This window comes from Protopterus annectens, chromosome 8.part1, assembly GCF_019279795.1.
Source record: "Protopterus annectens isolate FY-2018-M chromosome 8.part1, PAN1.0, whole genome shotgun sequence".
In the NCBI taxonomy this organism is placed as follows: domain Eukaryota; kingdom Metazoa; phylum Chordata; order Ceratodontiformes; family Protopteridae; genus Protopterus; species Protopterus annectens.
Window position 1 is genome coordinate 110,380,382 of NC_056742.1, and position 15,871 is coordinate 110,396,252.

The window sequence follows — 15,871 nt, forward strand, 5'->3', positions numbered from 1 at the left end:
TCCCTGGTTAGATCCAACCACAAATTAATCCTCATGGAAATCCATATGTCACCCACACCCCCACAAAGGTATCTGCTATGAAAAACTTCTTCAAAGCTGACTTTGGACTCCTAAAAACAGAGGTGGCTAACTTCACGGCACCCATGCCAATGGAAAATAGATGCATGACTGCCAAATCATACACCAATGCACTTGCACTATATGAATATGTACATAAATGCATGGAACTAGCCATACCCAACAGAACCAAGATGCTCTCCTCCAAAAAAGAAAGCCAATCTGATCTTCCCCCCTGCCATTAATAAACTCTACAACAGAAGGAAGAAACTGTTGCAGAAAAAGGTGAAGTCCCAAGACTGGAAAAATTCCCTTATTAGCCTCAACAAAAAGTTGAGATCCCTCATCAAAACCTCCAAAGCCAGCTAGGAAGGCAGAATTGTGGCAGACACTAAAAATAACAACAAAGCCTTCTATATTTATATCAAGAATCTCCATGGCAATACCCAGATTTGCTCTGAGTTACTGCACAATGGTACCTCCTGTACTGAGCCAACAGATATTGCCAACATACTGACTGACAGATTCAGTGCCAACTTTACCCCTCTCTCCCCCCCTAAAGGACCAGTCTCAATACCGGAAGAATGCCAGGCATCCAGCATTACTGCAGCACAGGTTAACGCTGCATTGTCTAAGGCCAAGAATACAGCTTCCATGGGACTCAACAATATCCCTGGCTGTGTTCTACATAAATTACAAAGTGAACTGGCACCACATCTGTGTGCCCTGTTCACTCACAGCCTCACCTCAGGCTTTGTCCCTTCCAAATGGCGCACTGTTACATTCATCCCTCTCTATAAAGGACGAGTGACTACAGACCCTGGAAATTATCGCCCCATTAGCCTGACAAGTCTGATATGTAAGGCTATGGAGCGCATCATCATGGACCTAATTAACAAGGATATAGGAAATCTCCAAACTCTAGATCCCACACAATTCGGTTTTGTGAAAGGTAGATCATGCCTGCTGAACCTGGTTGACTTTTTTGAGTCAATCACCAGATCTGTGGATGACGGTAAGGCAGTTCATACAGCCTACCTCGATCTGGCCAAGACCTTTGATACCATTCCTCACTCAGGAATTATTGATAAACTCACCAAACTAGGAATCAACCCCTATATTGTTAGGTGGGTTGCAAATTGGCTCACAGATAGAACCCACCATGTGAAAGTGGTGGACTCCAAGTCAGACTAAAGACCAGCCATGAGTGAAGTCCCACAGGGATCGGTCCTGGGTCCTCTCCTGTTTGGCATCTACTTCTCAGAAGTCCAGGCCAACATGGAGGGACTCTAGATGCCCAAGTTCACATATGACTGCAACCTGGGAGCCATTACTAACTCCCCAAGTGATGCAGACATCCTTCAGAAAGGCCTCACTGAGATCAATGACTGGTGTTAAAACCATGACCTTAAGCTTAATGCCAAAAAATGCATCATCATCCCCTTTGAGAAAAACTCAGTTCCCACTAATTACTATATACAAACTAGACTCCCTCACATAGCCTTTGCCTTCCTGCCATTCTACTCTCTGCATAACTCCTGCCTCCCTCCAAAGCCTCACTCTTTGGTTTCTTCTACTCCACTGTGAGAGACTTTCTCTCACTGCACTTTTTCACTACCTGTTAGCCACAGACCTTTGAACTCTTTCCTGTTTCCCCTAAAGCCTTCCTGCCTTGAGTTCTCCCTCTGCTAACTCTACTGTTTGCTTTCCAGTATCCCCTCCATCCTCCTCTTCCCAGCCAGTAGCAATATCTCTCTTACTGATTGCTTTCTTGGTCTTTCCGGACGCGGGTGTTAGCCCGGCTCCATCCACCCTTGCTATGCTCAGGCTCTCTTCACTCCCCTACCCCTATTCCCACCCTCCCCATTACAATTTCCTTTATACCATCCTATCCCTCCCTTTCCCCCCTAACCATCCAATAGATGTTAACTTCCTGTCTAAGCTATGAAAACTGTGTACCCACCCTCCCTTCCTTTCCCCTGTAACCTGACACAACCCTTATAATACATCACTCCTTACTCTAAACTACTTCTGTAATCAAGAACCCTATTATGTTATCCCACCCCAATATAAAAATGAAACATCTTATTATTTCCATCCCAATCATATTTTTCCTCTCAACCCAAACCTCTTATCACTTCCATCACCCCTATCTAAGACTACATTCAACAACCACCCACAACTCTGCAAACTTCACAACATCCTCCTCCTGCTGCATTTCTACTGCCTTATTAAACCTCCCTAGCACATGTATACACAAACTATCCCACTTATGCACAATCCTTCCTAACTATAAATCTAAAACCCGACTCTACAAACTACATTCACACTTCCTTCTACTCTCACTACCAACTACTAGCACACTTTTATCAGGAGATATACACCCCAACCATGGCCCAACCTGCCCCCTTCCAGCCACCCACATCCCTCATCCTCCAACCCCCCTCCTTCACCAAATAATTTTCAACCTCCCCTGCCCATTACAACTGGATCATCCCCCTCCAAACACCTTGCTATATACTCCCTAAATATTCAAAACCTATCCAATAAAGTTACTGACTTCCATGCCTGGATAACCCATACACCCCCTCACATCCTCACACTATCTGATACCTGGCTTAAACCACACATCCCCAATAATGAAATTCTCCCATCAGGCTATAACATATATCACTCAGATAGATACCCAAAAAAAGGTGGTGAAGTCACCATTCTCCATTCCAACAGCCTCAATCTATCACCACTCCCCACAACAGTCCCTAACTTTCACCCAGAAGAACTTATAATACTTAACTGCCCAGGCATTTCCAGGTGAGAGCACATGGCTAATTATCATATGGTCTCCCCGGAATACCTCCTTAGTACGTACAGTAGGCCATTTAAAAAGCCCAGCACAGGGTTATGCCTTTTTGTGCTAAGCACTGTGGCATGACTGTCTAAGAATCAGAAATAGTTACCTCCAATGGTGAAGAGGGTTTACCTCTGGCATTAATGTTTCTGAATCCTAGCCCAAGTATTCACTTTTTCAAAATATCAGCATCATTTATTAATTAGACCTCTGTGCCTATAAAGTGTAATTGCAAGCATCTTATTTTATAAATTTTGCACAGTGCTTGCATCAATTCTTTTATTGTAAATTGATCAGAGGTATTGAATAAAATAATACATAACTTTTTACAGTCACTTGTGTAAATCATACCAGCTGGACCAAATATCATTCTGAACAGAGTGACAATAATCTACATGTTTTGTCATAGTCAGATAATATGTTTCATACATTTTTTTATGTAGGATCATTATCTAAATTGTTATGCTTCTTTTACAGAACAGAACTTTTATATATTTAAAGTGCGTGCCATATGGATACGATTTTCCTTTTTATTCTAATGACTGATAAATTGCATTTTTTGTATCAGTTAATGTGCACAAAAATCTAGAATGACTATATGTTTCATCATTTTTATTATCATTCTTAATGGGTATTTTATATGAGCTACAGAGGGTTAACTGTTAACAATATTTTTCTTTATATAATTATCTATGCAGCTCAGCCAAAATGTATGAAGTACCCTTTGGATCATTTTCTGTGCTATAAATGAAACATGCATTATTTTCAATTTTACTTTCCCCCTACAATTTCTGTTATGATTGCTCACCCCCCCCCCCCAGTTGCATATGTTTAAACCAGTTTGTAAAAATTCTAATATTAAGTATGGTTTCTTCATTTGAATTCCAAATCCTTCCCTTAGATAAACTTCAGAGAAAGGGTTTGAAAAACCTTTTTAAGGCCAAGCAGTTTATACATTTTACATAAAAAAGATTCCTCTCTTCAGATGCTCAAATTTCCGACCCATGAGTAATTAGACTGTTTATGATTGCCTTAATTGCTTTTAGTAAAAGGTTTTTTTTTTATTTCCATCTTGGTAGCCCATGTTGCCACTTTCTTTCAATTTCTGTTTTTAAATATTTGCTTTTTCTCAGTGTGTGTTATTATATGAAAATATCAAACCCAGATATTTATATGGCTGGACATGTTCAGCTTGCTAGCTTGTTGTGCAAGTTAGATTTCTTTCTTTTTCTTTTTTTTACTAACTTCTAGGATTTTTCTGTATAAATTTTGATCTCATATTCCTTTATATTTTGTTCCAAAATTTGAAAGTGTTTTCTTAATGATGGAAGATGTAATTTAAGTAGCAATAAACGATCTCCATAGGAAAGAACATGACAATTTTCTTGCTCACTTTTTTGGTGCATTTATCTTTCCTTGTGACAGCTTCTCTTGCATTTCAATAGTTTAAAATGTGAATAGTTAAGATGTTAAACTGTACCCTTAATTAAGTTGTTTATTCACAGGAAACCATGTGGCATAGGCATTTTAGATGCTTATTTAACTCTGGCCCAGAGCCATAAACTGGTGTTCTGGAGCCTTGGGTTGTTCCCTATCTGGCAACCCCTCAGGATGCACTTGAGGAATAAAATATGCTCTTCTTTACTTCTGTAAACATTCATTTATGATGCTGCAATATCCTCTTGGAATAATAAATTAATGCTTGTACTGCACTGTTTCTCTTCTGCCAATGTTAGTTATGGCTGTGTTTGGCCTGGTTATTAGTATACAGTTCCATTATTATTGTCATCAGATCAATTAATAGCTTTTCTTCCCATAATAGGTTCATAGGTTCATAGGTTCATACTAGGCTATCTGCCCTGGGGCATTTATAAGCCTAGCCAGAGTGTGTTTGGCTTTCTCCACCCATTTTAAATTAATTTTGCTATGCCCTTTTTTGAGGTTAGTATACTGTGCCTCTGTCTAACAGTGACACAGAAGTGATACCCGGGGTAAACCTACGATCTCCCATCCACTCATCAAGATTCCTCTTGAAAAGAGTCAATGAGGGACTCTGCCTAACCTGGACTGGGATTTTATTCCAGAGTGAAGGGAGCCTCGGCATTATGAATCTGTCCCTCCAGCATGTCCTATTTATTTCAGTGCTGAGGTTCAAGTCTCTCGAGCGCGTAGCTCGATCGGATTTGGATTTTCTGAGGTGCAGCATGTCCATTAATTCCAGGTTGGGCATGGCTTTATACGTCAGGCACAGATCGCCTCTGAGCAGGCGGTATGCCACTGAGTAGAGCTGGAGTTTCTTTAACCGGGCAGCATATGGCATCTGTTTGAGCCTTTTGATCCTCTTGGTGAGGTACAGCAGGCGGTATGCCACTGAGTAGAGCTGTTTCTATGAGGCCCTTTTGGAGGATGCTTGTGTCGGCTGGAGAGTCAGTTATGGCACCCAGTTTGCAGTCATCTGCGAACTTGGTCAGCCACAGTCCTTCTGTGTTTGCCTGTACCTCCGAGAAATATATACCGAACAAGAGAGGTCCCAGGACTGAGCCCTGTGGGACGCCACTTGTAACTGGTTTGGAGTCTGACATGGCTCCAGCAATTCTAACCATGTGGGTTCTGTCCTTGAGCCAGTTTGCAACCCATCTAGTGACATAGGGTTCCCAGTACTTCTGCACCTTTATATATTCAAAAGCATATTTTACATAAAGAAACAATGCAAATATTTTGTGATTCCTGAATATTCAGTAAGTTCCAATTAGATGTTGAAGGGCAAAACAGGCACCTTGTAACAATGCACATTTAATATATTAATACTGAAATTTACCATGTGCTTCATAGCTATACAGCCAGCTATAGCCACAAAGTTATTAGCTACAGTGTTCTCAGATCTTTATATTTCTTCTGAAAAAGAGGAACGTTGCTGTATACAGATGACATGACACTAAAAGCAAACTCTGAACAGGAATTTTAACAACTGATAGGAGAATAGAAATCAAAACTGAATGCATTTGGGATGAAAATGAGTACAGTAAAAGCAGCATTCGTGGCAGCAAATAAGGGAAATCAGAAGCTTAAACTGAGATAGAAGGGAAAACAATGGAAAAAGTTAACAGCTTCAAATATCTGGGAATTGTGGTTGGGGAGAAAGGAAGGAAAGTATGAATGAGAAAGTCAAAGACAGAATCAGAGATTAACACAACTGGCTGAAAGTATCAAGGTTAATGTGTGATAAAAGAAAATGAAAGAAGTTGAAAAGTAAGGTATTTAAAACAGTGGTCTGTCCAATGTTTTTGTATGGCAGAGAAACCTAGGCAGTGAAGGCAGACCAACTGAAGAAGCTTGAGGTGATGGACATGAAGTGCCTGAGATGGGTAGAGGGATGCATAATGCAGGAAAAATGAAGAAATGAGGGCATCAGCATAGAAGCCAAAGTAGCCCCAGTTATAGAAAGGGTTAAGAAGAACAGTTTATTGTAGTTTGATCACATGTGCAGGAAACCAGAAAATGACTTTTGTAAAGGAGATTTGGTAGAGACAGAAAGAAGATAATATGAGGAAAGGATATCCAGTTAAGAGATGGATGTATTACTTAAAAGAAGACAGGAGATAGGTGTTCATGACTGCTGAAGAATGTAAGAGAGCGGCTTTGAGTAGAGAGGAGTGCCAGCAGTTGATGTCACACCACACCCTCATGTAAAAATGGGGAAAGGTGGTTGATATTGATGATGACGATGATGATGATGATGATGAAGAATACTGAATATTCCCACACGCAGCTACAATCCACACCAATAATTAATGCAAGCTGCAACAAATGCAATAAAGACAAAAAAAAAACCCTATAACAGAGCATTGAGTAAACCTGTTCCCAGTTCTCAGCAAATCCACTGTTCTTCAACCTATAGCCAAATTACCCCTGCAGCTAAGTTTGAAATGGTAACATTAACTCCCAAATGTCTACGCAGTTTGCTAGCTAGTCAGTCTACCCCAGTAGTCGATGGCCAATCAGGTGCAGTGAATGTAGTAAAAACAAAAGGAGAGACTACTGTCCACCTGTGTCCCAAGGTCCCTTATCACACTTTCAGTGTAAGTAGACTACCGCCTATGTGGTAGTTCATGGGTACAGAGTTTTTACCAAAAGGGATAACAATGCACTTTTTGGCATTGAGCTTGAGGCCATGGCTTTGACACCAGGCATCTGTCTCAGTGAGGCCCTTTTGTAGGCTGTCCACATTGTTAGGAGTTTTGATTAGGGCTCCTAGTTTGCAGTCATCTACAAACTTTGTTAGCCAAAGACCTTCTGCGTTAGCCTGTACTTCAAAGAAGTAGATACCAAACAGGAGAGGACCCCAGACTGAACCCTGTAGTACTCCACTTGTCACTGGTCTGAAGTTGGATTTAGAGTCTGCTAATTTCACAGTGTGGGTTCTGTCAGTGAGTCAGTTGGCAACCCATCTTGTGACATAGGGATTTATACCTAGTTTAGTGAGTTTATCTATAATTCCAGAGTGGGGGATGGTGTTGAAAGCCTTGGTGAGCTCTAGATAGGCTGTGTGAACCACCTTACCGTCATCTACGGCTTTGGTGACCGCTTCAAAGACATCTGTCAGGTTTAGGAGACATGATCTGCATTTTACAAACCCGAACTGGGAAGGGTCGAGAGTTTGGAGATTACCAATGTCATTGTTTATAAGTTCCATGATGATACGTTCCATAGCCTTGCAGACCAGGCTTGTCAGGCTAATGGGGCGGCAGTTCCCACGGTCTGTCGTGGCTCCCCCTTTGTGGAGTGGGATAACCATTGCTGTGCACCATTCAGTGGGTACAAAGTCTGAGGTGAGGCTATGATTGAACATGGTACTTAGGTGGGGTGTCAGTTTGTTCTGTAGTTCATGTAGAATGTAGCCTGGGATGTTGTCAAGTTCCATGGATGCTGTGTTCTTGGCTTTGGAGAGTGTATTTTTTACCTGTGCAGCTGTGATTACAGGAACTTTGCATTATTCCAGTATAGAGATGGGCCCTTTCAGGGGGTGAGAGAGGGGTAAAGTTAGCACTGAACCGATCTGCCAGTTGGCAATATCAGTTGGTTCTGTATATTTAGTGCCATTGTGCTGTAACTCAGAGCAGATCTGAGTGTTGCCATTGAAATTTTTGACATAGCTATAGAATGCTTTGTGGTTGTCTTTAAAATAAGTGGTGATTTTGTTTTTCTAACTAGCTTTGGAGGATTTTATGAGGGATCTCAGCTTCTTACTGAGGCTGACCATGGAGTTCCTCCAATCATGGGATTTTACTCTTTTTTGCAACAGTTTCTTTCTTCTTTTGTAGAGTTTGTTTATGGCATCGGACCATCAGATTGGATTCCTTTTTTTGGAGGATAGTATCTTGGTTCTGTTAGGGACTGCATGATCCATGCACTCATGTAAGTGCTTATAAAATGCATTTGTATAGGATTCAGCAGTCGTACCTCTATTGTCCGTCAGCATGGGTGTCATGAAGTTTGCCACTTCTGTCTTAAGAAGCGTGAAGTTGGCTTTGGAGAAATTTTTTACGGTGGTTTCCCTAATGAGGGTTGGGGTGGGATGTGGATGTCTAGGGTGATTAGCTTGTGGTCGGATCTGACCAACGAGGAATTGACCTTTGGTGTGGAACACTGGTTGCCCATGTTGGTAACCTTTGAGCGAGGTTTACTTCCTTCCAAGAAAAAAGATGAACAAAACTTCTCAGCAAAGCGGTTTTTCTAATGCACAGTTCTACAAGTCAGTAGCTTCCCTGCTTTGCAATAGCAAACAGCCTTTTCAGGAACTTAAAAGAAATCTACATAGTAGCTCCTTTCCTCCACAATGGCTAGTAGTCCTTCTGGAACTCAGAATCCACAAAACAGCATCTCTTTGCATACTCTCCACCCCCCACCAGATTAATAGTTGGCTTTACTTTTAACTTTGGTTTATACACAGCCCCTTCTTCCAAACACATTTATCCATTTCTTACAATTGTTTTACTAGATCTACTCTTCACTAGTTTGTGTTTTGAAATGAAATACCTAATTTGCTTCCAATGCTTTGACTCCCACATTTGCTAAATCTCTTAAATGGACAAGCCCATTTCACAGCACCAGCTAACAGAGAAACCTGAATGTCTTTTATGCATCCCCCCAGCTGTGACCCTTGGGGATGTGCAACCATCAACATCGAGATAGTTAACCGTCAAGCCTGCTACTCAAATGGAGTCTAACACTATTTGTACTCTGAGCAATGTAATGTAAATTATATTATGTGTGGAACTAAAACATTTTATTCAGTACTCTCCTGAATGGAACAGGGCTCCTACAAGGTCTCAGCATGACTGCCTTGCCATTTCTGTAACTACACCTTGTCTATCCAAACTAGGTTCCTTTAAGGGGCTAATAAAACATAAAACATTTCTTTTCTCAAACACTTGTTCTGTCTTTCCTTCTTTTAATGCAGTGACAGAGTTTCAGCTCTGTGCACTTTATGATGAGCCTGCATTCCTGGAGAAGAGCCTGAGTTTGGAGAAACCACTAAGCACCGTCAGACTTTATCAGGTTGCGGAACATGCACAGGTTTCCTGTTGCTAAATTATTTATTATTATTATTTATTTCATCCAGTTTTTTATATCCATTATAGCTGTTGTTGTGATCTTCTCTACTGCGTGTCAAGTATATCTTTACTACAGATCCACCTGCATCAAAATAGTGGACAGTACATGGCTGAAGTGGCTGTAGGGCAGTTCCAGACAGAGTCCTTACCTTGTCTCTGGCCTCTGTAATACAAAGGCACTCGTCTCCTTTACTATTGTCTGACAAAGCTTGAGAATGAGGTTTATATCATCTGCTGCTAAAATTGATAGAGTGCTATCTGTTTTACCATCTGTTTTACCACCATTTTGACTGTCTTCATCATTCTTTCTAGCCCCTGTGGTTTGTTATGACCCTTAATCTAGATAGACATATAACTTAAGAACTGAGGACATTTTTTTGTTTTTTCCCAGAACAACTTTTTGCTTAAGGGTGAGTGCCACATGTCTTTATGTATCTCTTGATGTACTATATATTACATTATTTGTGGGTTACTACATTCTTTCCCCATCCCATGCATGGTGTGTTACACTCAATATAAACATTTTGTAACACTCTTATTTGGAGCATTATAAATACTTCCAGAAATCCTGACTTTACAAGGATATAGGAGAAGGCAGGCTTGAGAAGGGCAAAAAATGGTGCTTTACATGTACAAGAAGCAAGATAAAGACTTGCTGGAATAAATTAATATGTATAGCAATGGAATATGCATATTTCTAAGTGTCTGAAAGCAACCATTGTCTATAAAGAGAGAGCAATGAAAATAATACATTGCAGGATACAGAGTAAACAAAGCAGTACAAATGTGGACAAGTACTGTTTTCATACAGCGGGTGCTTGCTGATTGAAAAGTCCTTACTGAGTAGATAGCAGAGTTAAAATCATGTGGAATTTCAAGAATGCATGGGACAAGCATGAAGCATTTCTTTATGAGGAGGAGAGAAAAATAATCTGTTTGTGAAGTAAGTTCTGTAGTTTATTCAATCGGTAGGGAAATTGTCAGATCAGGTAGGCCATCTACATCTACAGTTCTATGTTTATCGTAAGCGCCACTTTAGTAAACTGTTTTAGGAGTAGTGGATAGTGTAGTAACACACAGTGTATAAGCAGAAGTGGAGAGAATCATACCTTGGTCAGTAGCATACAACTATCATCACTTATTTTTAATGATTGTACATAACTGCCAGTCCATGTATCGGCACGTTACTGACTAGAGTATATTTGCCCACCAAACTTTATACCTCTGTATATCTATTTGGAATATGCATAGTTTAGTAATATGCCACGTTTCTTTGCAGAATGTGCACCTGTATGTCATACTTCTCACCCATTCAAAACGCAGAATGGTTCCTTATATCAAAGCTTGTTTTAAGATGAAGCTTATGACGACAAAATCTGTGTACTGGCTCAGGGGTGTTATTTCTGTACAGATTTACCTATGACAGCATATGAGCACCTGGCTGTAGGCTGGAAGATCTGCTTTCATGCACGCAGCAACAGATTTATACCTCTACTTCTTCATGTACAGACTAGAACAAATGTTAAATTATGTGCATGGCTATCTAGGAGGTAGGGACCCAAAGGATGTATGCTACAACTCTAACTACTAAGGTAAAGAAATGTGGAAATGTGTAGAAGGTAAGGATTAAGCTATTAACATACAGCATACATCCTACAAAATTGCATATCATGCCAGCTAAAATGAATGAGAAAATGTTGTTTAGATGGCCATCTGTAAGTCTTTATATGGAAAAATCCATTACTGCATTTTTTGGTTAATACAGTCAAGCTCTCTACTGTATTCAGTATCGAATTACGCATGCAAAGGTGCAAATAAATGAGATAGAATCAAAGTCTTCTACAAATGAAATATTAACAATTTATATGATCGATACAAGCTCATTCATTTTGGTATTACAGCTGCTGTACCAGAGGTCAAGGTGACAAGGAGACCTAATTCAAATTCATCTCTCCTGCAAATGCAGTTGCCATGGTAATGGTTTCAGCTTGGCTAGAGAAATTTAGTAGCCTTTGTAGACAGTCTGCTGTGCTGTGTTTAGATGAGAATCTTCAGGCAATGTATTATCCTACTTCAGCACTGATTAAATGTACATTGTAAGACAGTTGTACGGAAAGCATGAAGAAAGGAGATGTTTAGCATGGTATACTGTATTTGAATATACCTAGGACAGTTTCTGCTGTGTCAGCTAGATTAAATAATCAGTCATTGCACAATTCTTGAAATGTCACTGTTCAACAACATCCCCTCCCCTTCTCTGACTAAACCATTGTGGTCTTCTGATTTTTAATATTGAGGCATATTTTGTTTAAGTGGTCCCAGTAGAAGGTATGTTTCATGACTGTAATAAGACCATATGTAACAGTTATAAAAATGTGTTTTTATTTTTGTTCTGTTTTCTACACTTTATATTTTCTTAATTCACTGATTTTTTTCATGCTTTTTCTGATGCATTTTAAAACAAGACTGTGTTAAATCAACATATGCTTATAATAAATTGCTTCAGTACATAAAGCTTAAGTTTAAACATAAAGCTTTTATTAGTGTGAAAATCAGTGTAACGACATTTGAAAAAAGAGATTTTTTTTCATTTAAGGTAGTTCACTACCCATGACATTTAAAAACCTACTATCAACAGGAAGTTTTTTTTTTTGATTTGTGATACTTTAGCACAGCTAGTTACTAGATGATCCACAGAAATCGGAAACACGCCCATCACAGCTAGACAATGGATACTGCAGTGATGCCAAATTGTACAAGGGGCATATAGCATGAAACTATTAACTAATTTAGAAATCCCTCCAATGTAAATGACAGTGCTAGTGAATAAAGAAGTACACCATGGGTGTGGTTTCAGAATTCTCAAGCACTAGTAGTGAGCATTTTGCATGCGCGAGTATGTGCTTCTATACACACAATCTTACAATGTTAACAGAATTACTTTGAGCCACATATTGTGGCTCAGAACAAGGTCCCTACTAAGCTTATTATTTTGAATAAGGAAGAAATGGGTGTACATGATCATTAAAATGGGGAAGCGCAAGAACAACATACAGGACACAGTGATGAGTGGAGAGAGGAAAGAAAAGTACTTTTTTTATTGGAACAAGTGCCCATTTTTTTTAAGAAGGGTAGATGGGGAAAGACAAAAGAGGAAGTCCGGGGTTGGAAAGAGGGTATATGAATGGAAGCAGGAGAAAATTAACAGGCATAAAGCAGAGACAAAGACCAACAAGGGAGTTACTGATACAACTAGGGGGTTGACAATGAATAAACACAAATAAAGAGGTAGTGGGGAAAACTGGAGTACAAACAGGGAAGGAAGGGAGTTGATGCATAAGGAATGATAACACTATGTCTGATGATAAGGTCAGGGCCTGGCTCCTTCCTTCAGCACCATGAATGCCATCTCCACTGGTCCTGCCTCAGAGTACACTAGGAAGAACCAAGCTGTGGTGCAACTCTGACAGTCACATGAGGACAGTCTCCAGGTGGGTAATGCAAGAGTCAAGCATTCAGTCCACAGACTCCACCATCAACTCCTCCAACTCCTGCCAGGTAATAAAATGTGACTACTGGCAGTGCCACCAAAGGGTGTAACCACATCCCCCCTCTAGTGATGCAATGCCTGAGTCCACCCCATCACTCAATGGAGAGGCAGGCCTGGAGGCAGTTGGTGAGCTGGCAGATGAAAGCTAGCAAGATGCATAGCAAGGACAGCTGTTATACCACAATCAAAATGGTGGCTAACATTGCATAAAAGAGTAACCTAAATGGAGAGACAAAATACAGATCTGTGTGGACATGGACACTGTTACAATGTGGACATGGACACTGTTACAAACTATGTAGGCCAACAGGCATACCATACCAGTGTGTTGTACCAAAGGCAAACAAGACAGTGGTGATAACATTGGCAGCTATCAGCATATGGAGGATAAATGCTATACTGCAAGCTGAATTTATTGTACGACAGAGTAATGTACAAGTGCTATGGTATTCAAATTCAAAGGGGCACATGCTTAGATATTCGGTGGGGAGTTGCATGGCTAATATGGTGAGCTGTGTACCTTGCAAACTGTAGGACCTTCTGGCCTGTGGCAGTGCAGAAAACATGGTAGTAGTCCAACAACTCTACACTCCTAGCAATGTGTGGCAGTGGGCATGATGTATGGGTGTCACATATAGGTTTTACAGTTACCTCTACACAGCTATAACATTAGGTAATATCATGCTGCTGTGATATGCAGACCTTATCTATATGATGACAATAATCATACTCATTCCCCTATCTGGACAGACAATCCACCCTCCTCTTAAAATAGGAAGCTATTGTCCTCTGTCTACATAGGTGCAAAAACTATTAACAGAAACTGCAAATGTCATGAACTAAATGTCCTGCAAGGGCCCTATTAACTATGTGTAAAATGCAGTGCAGTGAGATGTCTTCCATACTTACTGTACATCTCAGGAACACTTTTTCTGATCTTTTATTCCCATTAATGTAGAAGTTTGAGGTAGCATTTTTTTCAGGTCACTTTAGTGGTGCCCACACTGCTTATCAGAGCAGATGATGTTAGTAGCAGCAGTCACTGCCCTGGCAAGGCTGTGCCACACATCTACTTTATACTGGCAGCCCTCATAAATAATCCCTAGCATGTATGCATGCTTGGTGGCCTCAATGCGTAAGGTACAGAAGTATTTTGCTTTCCTCAAAACACCATCTGTGAGCCTTGCAACACTTAGCGACTTAAGAACCCAAAAAACACTTTTCAAGTCACAGTCCAGAGGAATATGGTAGCTCTCTCATCTCTATATACATTACTGTTGCTGACGTGATATGCAACAGTAGGCCCTCAGTTTTCATGATGTGTCAATGCCACATTATTACAACGTGGATATGCATGGCATAGCAGGATGGTGTTAAAGTGAGAACTATGCTATATTAAGAGTGTAACAACAGCACAGTACTCACATATTTTTCCATTTTTGCATTTTAGCACCTATACAGGCCACAGTACTACAATAATTTTACCGACATCTCCACTGGGGTCATTGACCCACCTATTCATATACATTGCTCTTCTCATGCTAAGGAATTTGACACAATACTTCACATGCCAAGGCATATGACACAGTACCCCCCTCGGGCATTGTTGACAAACTCAAGAGGTTAGGTACAAACCTGTATGTCACCCAACGGATAGCCAACTGGCTCACAGACAACACATAGGATGTTAGAATTGGGGAGTCGCCTCTACAATGAGGCCAGTAACAAGTGGAGTCCCTCAGGGTTCAGTTCTTGGACCTCACCTTTTTGGCATTTATTTCTCAGAAGTCAGGGCCAATGTCAGTGGTCTCTGGCTGACTAAATTTCAGTTTCAAGCATGGCTAAGTCATAACCAACCTGACATCGTAGCCATCTCTGAAACTTGGCTCAAACCCCACATATCTAACTCTGAAATCCTACCCACTGGATTTCACACTCTTAGATGTGATTGCACAAAGAAAAAAGGCAGAAGCATTACATTAATCTATTCCAATCTACTTACCTTAATTTCCCTACTGAACTGCATTCCTAAATTCGCCAATGCAGAACTAACAGTCGGTCTATTAAAAATGAATAATCACAAAAGCCTCTGTATCATTGCCCTTTATATCCCACCCGGAAACAACGTCTTAACCCTTGAAGACATACTGCAATGAGCCTCAGCTGAAATTAACCTTGAAACTTACATACTAGGTGATGTAAACATTGACTGGAATAAAATCAGCAGTCCCATACCCTCCCTGTCCATTAACCTCTTTAACTTTACTCAAGTAACCCACTCCATCACCAGACCCAATAAAACAAATCCCCCAGGATCCACTCTTGACTGGATCTTAGTCACCTATCCTAATAAAATTATCAACTCTGGCACCATCCCTAACTCGATTAGTGACCACTTCCCAGCTTTCATTTACCATGCAACCACCACCCATCCACACCAACATCAATATATTCAGACCCACAACCTTAGTAAATTTGATCCCAAAAACTTTTGTAACTATCTCAAACAAATGAATTGGAACATTCTACCCTTCCACTCGATAAAGCCATAGAGCACTTTAATTCTACTTTCCTAGACACTCTAAATTCCCTAGCACCACCAAGGAAAAAAAGAATAAAAACCTATAACTGTCCCTTGGCTAACCAAAGAAACAAGGCGAATTATGCATCAGAGACAAATCCTGTAATCTTTATCAAAAGAATAAACTTCCCGAAACCCTTCTCCAATATACACAGCTCCATAACTTTGCAAAAAACAAATTTTCAAAGACAAAAAATCCTACTACACTAAGCTCCAGTCCA